The sequence below is a fragment of the Sminthopsis crassicaudata genome, chromosome 2 (assembly GCF_048593235.1).
Source record: "Sminthopsis crassicaudata isolate SCR6 chromosome 2, ASM4859323v1, whole genome shotgun sequence".
NCBI lineage: Eukaryota > Metazoa > Chordata > Mammalia > Dasyuromorphia > Dasyuridae > Sminthopsis > Sminthopsis crassicaudata.
In genome coordinates, this window is record NC_133618.1 from 678,158,501 (window position 1) to 678,163,500 (window position 5,000).

Here is a 5,000-nt window from a genome sequence, read left to right on the forward strand (position 1 = left end):
ACTAAATAATACTCATCCTATTATAGATGGATCCTACTAGCAACACAAGACAGGAAAACTCTAGACATAAATACCAAAATATTCATAATGGCACTTTGATGGTCTCAAAAAGAAATATGAAAGCAGAGCAGATGCCTGTTGATTGAGAAATGGCCAAAATGTGTTATATGAAAGCAATGGGATTTTATTGCATTATTAGAAACATTAAATGTGAGGAATATGGAGAAAGCTGAAAAGACCCAGATGAACTAATGTAGAATGAAGTAAGATTTTATTGCATTATTAGAAACATTAAATGTGAGGAACATGGAGAAAGCTGAAAAGACTTTTTCAGATAAACTAATGCAGAATGAAGGAAGTAAAAGTATATCAGTATATTTATGTCAGGGACAAGAAAGTTTCAAAACAAAAAGGCTTTTGAGAAATCACTATGACAAATTTCAACCTCGGAGAAGGAATCGGGCAGTATTTCCAAAGAAAGATGGGAGTCTCTGGGTGTGCTGTGTTTTGTGCACTGGTTTGGCCGAGCAATTCTTTCTGTCACAAAGTAGATCTACATGCCAGTGGTGGATGAGTGGGTGGGGGTGGAGGTGGAGTGAACAGGACTAGGATCTATTCAGAAATAACCTCAATGTTAAACAAAGACAATAAAAATTATTTTATTTTTAAATTATATCTTTTTATTTACAAAATATATTGCATGGGTAATTTTTTCAGTGTTGTCCCTTACAAAACCTTCTGTTCCAAAATTTCCCCTCCTTCCCCCCCACCCTGTCCCCTAGATGTCAGGTAGTCCAATACAGGTTAAATAGAAGACTTATTTTACAATACATACACACACATATTTGCTGATCACCCAGAACTCAGGAACCCTGTTCTTGAGATGCATCTCAAGTAGGCCATAATATGGTAGGATGCGCATGGTGGTGGCCAGTGATCTTAATGGGCCTGCTATATGGCCTGATCACAATACTGGGCCTTCATCATGACCATTGTAAATTCAGAAAAAGAAGTGGAATGGTTGGATGTATTAGGGATTCTCTCAGTTCTTTGTGTTTTGTCTACAAAATGACCTTATATTGATTTTGTACATAACGATGTCTCTACAAGCCACAAGCTGCTTGAGGGGATGGGATGATTTCAGTTTTGTCTTTGAATCCTCATTTCAGAGCAGAGCACCTTCACATCATAGGTGCTTAATTGGTGCTCAGTGACTTGACCATTTGATTGACTTAGAATGAGAGAGGAATTCAAAGGCTTGTAATTCAACCTCCCAATTGTACAAATGAAGAAACTGAGGCCCAGAAGGTTTAAGTCATTTGCTCAATGGCACACAGCTAGCAAGAGTCAGATTCAGGATGAATCAATTTTTTTTTCATTTTTTTAACATTTTTTATTATAGCTTTTTATTTACCAGATATATGCATGGGTAATTTTACAGCATTGACAATTGCCAAACCTCATCGTTCCTTTCCCCCACCTCCTTCCCCTGATGGCAATACATGTTAAATATGTTAAAGTTGAATCAATTTTTTTTTAAGAAAATTCATCAATTGGGTCACCCTCATGATATGGAAATGGCAGAGACTGCCCTAAAGATCACAACAAACCAGACCAGGGAATCTTATGGGTCACTTAGACAAACAAGACAAGCATGCCTGAAACTTAGGAGTAATAAAGTCAACAAATAAGATATGTCACAATGCAACAGATGAGTCCAAAAAATAGCGACAGAGCAGGTCCAAAAAGAAGGAGAAATTAAACATGGATTCCTTTCTGGCCACTTTAGTGTTAGCCCTGCCTACCCAGGTACAGTGAAAGAACTTCAAGAGGCAGGATTCTGAATCTCTCTCTCCTTTGGAACGCAAACTTCTTGAGGGCAAGAACTGTCCCTCATTTTCCATCCCCAATACCAACCACAGTGCCTGCAATAGAAGCATTTTTTTTTGGAATTTTTTAATTGAATGGAATTGGATTGTATTAAATTTTCCCTATATCTCCAACTGCCTTATATAAGGATAGGGATGCAGTAGAGATATGTAAAGTATTTGTTGACAAATTTCACCAGAGAACAAAGCTTTGCACTGATTGTATTTAGTCTAATATACTAAGTGTCTATATGAGACCTTCATCTTGTACATATAGACAAAAAGTCTATCTCTGTCTCTATCTCTCTTTGTCGGTCTGTCTCTTTTTCTGTCTCTGTGTCAGTCTCTGCCCTCCCCATTTATTTCTGTTTTTCTCACTTTTTAGCATTTTTTTGTAAAATCTTGCTTGTATTTCCCAATATATTTCTCCTTCCTCCTCCCATGGAATCAGTGCTTATATCATAGAATAAAAATTCATTATAAAAAAAACACTTGAATAAATCTGATCAGTGTACCAGGCAAGCCCTACTTTGTATATAATGTCCCTCACTCTAAGACCCCTACCTCTAGAAAGAAGGGAGGTCAGTGCAATGGCCTCCTCATTTTTATACCGTTCAATTTCCATTTTTGTCAGGGTGGTTCTTTTTCCCAGTAGCATTATCTTAATTAGTGTGTGCAATCTTCTCCTTTGCATTATTTCAGAAGAGATGGGGTTTGGGACTGAAAAAGAAAGCTCCCTCCACCGAATCAAGCCAGCATGCTCTCTGTCACATGGAAGGTGAGATACAGGACTTGAACTCAGAACTTCCTGACCTTAAACTTGGCTCTCTCTCTACTACACCATGCTCTTTCTCACTAATCATTTTAGCAGACTGATAGGCAGCACTTCATAACCTACAAAGCACGTTACCTACATTTTAACCTTTGTTTCCCAACCCTATGATAAGGGTACCGTTGTGATACCCATTTTAGAGATGCATAAACTGAGGCCACGAGAAACCAAGTGACTTCTACAGGCTGTGGTGGAATTAATAATACCTAAGGTAACCCTATGTTCGACTCTATAGCAAATAGACTCTTGTAGACTCTAGGAGGATCACATCTAGCAGCCATTTTACTTCAGAAGTTCACCTCGAGAGTGATTCTCTCCCCACATCTGGCTGTTGCCATCAGTCAGAATACCCACTTAAAACCACCTCCTATTATTGCTTAAAGTTCCCGGGTTTCAGTCTCCAAAAGTATCCTACTCTTTAGAAAGGAATTTCTCTTCCTCTCTGAATGAGGCAATAAAATCTTGGAGTCGGAGGAAAAAGTCAGAAAAGTTCAAACATTAACCGAGTTAACACTAAAATTGTTAGAAAACAGGAACCGCCATTTGGGGCTGGGGGAGGGAGAAGGAGGCCCACTTCACCTTCCAAGTGCGAGGGATCTGGAGGCGCCTGTTGATTTTGGCCCTTTGCAGGGAAGTGACATCATCGCATGTGTCTGCTGGGACTTCAGCTCTGCATTTTTCAATCCAGATTTTGGCACGAAAGTGGGCAAGATTGGCCCATTTTGTTCAGCCGGTGTTTCAGCGGCCCCCCTCCCCATCCCATGACAGCGCACCTCTGACGGGGCTCTGGAACAATGGGGGAACGCAGGCTGCACAAACATGAATGGCCTGTTTCATGTAAAGTGGGGTTTATGGTGCAGGTGTGGAGGACAGCACGCTCAGGCGCCCAGTAAAAAGTGGGGTTTGTTGTTAGAAAAACATCCCACAAAAGAAAATGCAAACCCCCTATTCCTTTATAGACCTAAGGCCCCGAGCCCCACTCTGCATACATACACAATCCCCCGACTCTATAAGTCTCCTTGGGATTTTCTCGCCTTATACTTGACCTCGTCTTGTAACAGAGGCAGCAGAAAGGTCGGAGGGTGGGCGAGTGGGTGGGGGGCACGGCCTGATGAACCGTAAAATCATGTGCCATGGCCACTTTGGGACAAGCCATCCATGGACGGACGCCAGGCCCGTACATAACCGTTCAAGTTTCCAAGCCTCAGTGGAGATGGGGAGAGGGATGGGAGTGGGAGGGGAGGGATGGGAGTGGGAAGGGAGGCCTGCCCTGTTTGGGATCTGAATGGGAAAAATGATGGAGAGGAAATCCTGTTGGTGTTTCATTGCCTGTTTCCTCTGGGGAAGATGGGCATTGTTCCTCCCCACAATGACTAGGGAAGGGGCATAAAATAAGACCGAGGGGTGACAGACATCCTTCAAAGTTCCATTTGGGATTTTTGTTCCAGGCAGGGAAAGCTGAGGTTATTTTTAAGTAGGGCTGGTGCCTGTGTCCCACTTCCCCAGAAAGGAATCTGGGCAGAGTGTTGTTTTGATTAAGAAAACTGTCTAAATACAATCCAGGAGGTTGTGTGTGTGTGTGTGTGTGTGTGTGTGTGTGTGTGTGTGTGTGTGCACGCACCCTTTGGATCTTTTTTAAAATTTCCAATTCTGTCCCTTCCTATGGACAACAGCTCCATGAACTACTTCCATGAGTGAGCAGGGAAGTCAGTGCCTGAAAAACCCACCAGACACATAATCATCCCAATGCAGAGGGATAAGGCCTATCTTAGGTACAAAAGGAACTCACACTATTGGACGCGGACAATATGGCGAGTCTCTATGGCCCGACTGTGCTGAGTCCTAAAGAGAAATAATTATAAAGGGAAATAGAAGAAGGAGACAACATTATTTTTTGTTTGTTTGTTTGATTTTGTTTTTAAGCACCAATATGACATTTCTTTAAAAAAAAATAACCTGACAAATGAATTCCCACTGTCCTCCTCTTCAATACCTAAATATTATAAATACTATTACCTAAAGTGGTTGTTTTAGATATTTACAAGAAGTCCAATTTGAGGGTTAATTAAACCCATATATGTAGAATTAGAATGAGTCTGAAAGACCAGCTGTTTCCATCTCCTCATTTTATAGATGAAGAAACTGAGGTTCAGAAAGACTTTTGCATAGGGTTGTGGAGATGGTAACCAGCACACCTGGGTCCTGAAGGCAAATTCAGCAGCCTTCCTATTGTTCTATGCTGAGAAAAAATATATGGAGGAAGAGAAAAGAAGGTTTAACAATCTCACTCCTGATTTGCT